The sequence below is a fragment of the Priapulus caudatus genome, unplaced genomic scaffold, assembly GCF_000485595.1.
Source record: "Priapulus caudatus unplaced genomic scaffold, Priapulus_caudatus-5.0.1 Scaffold981, whole genome shotgun sequence".
NCBI classification, from domain to species: Eukaryota; Metazoa; Priapulida; class Priapulimorpha; order Priapulimorphida; family Priapulidae; genus Priapulus; species Priapulus caudatus.
The window spans coordinates 86,665-87,140 of record NW_014578042.1 but is presented as its reverse complement, the minus strand read 5'-3'; the positions used below and the strand labels follow the sequence as shown (position 1 = coordinate 87,140).

The 476-nt window shown below is 44.1% G+C and overlaps 1 protein-coding gene across 1 annotated transcript in view; it reads left to right on the top strand.

Annotated features, from left to right (window-relative positions):
* Positions 1–162: 162 nt before the first annotated feature.
* LOC106814800 overlaps positions 163–476 on the top strand; it is a 9,667-nt gene continuing 9,353 nt past the window's right edge. The window contains exon 1 of the mRNA XM_014819153.1: positions 163–205. The gene's annotated coding sequence lies outside the window, so the exon portion shown is untranslated. The remainder of the gene's footprint in view (positions 206–476) is intronic.

Below are 476 nucleotides of genomic sequence, written 5' to 3'. Positions count from 1 at the left end.
GGCTGCAAAGTAAAGTGAAATCCGAACACTTGCTCTGATTACATTTACCTACTGGCCGTTGGATGGCGCCAGTGACATTTATTTAACCCAAGAGTTAGGGACGTGCTTAGACTGGTTCTCCATCTCTACGCGCGAAGCGTCGTCGAACCGTCGCGAAGCGTGGGATCGTATCGAATATGCCGTAACCATGGAAATGAAAATACATGTCGTATTTGTGTGTGTGTAACCGTAACGTAACGATACGTTGCTAACTATAACAGTTTGTTGTATAATCTCAGCTCATGTTTGGTAGTTTAGGGGAAACTGGCACATCTAGGGCTTGCTGATTGTTCATTTTGTTTAAATGCCAATGCCAATGGCAATGGATTGTTGCGGGAAGGTCCAGGAAGAATGGATTCTCTTGCGGTTGCAGATAACACGATCAGACATTGGTGCGTTCATTATCATGATATGCCATTACGTTAGGTAGTGAGAAA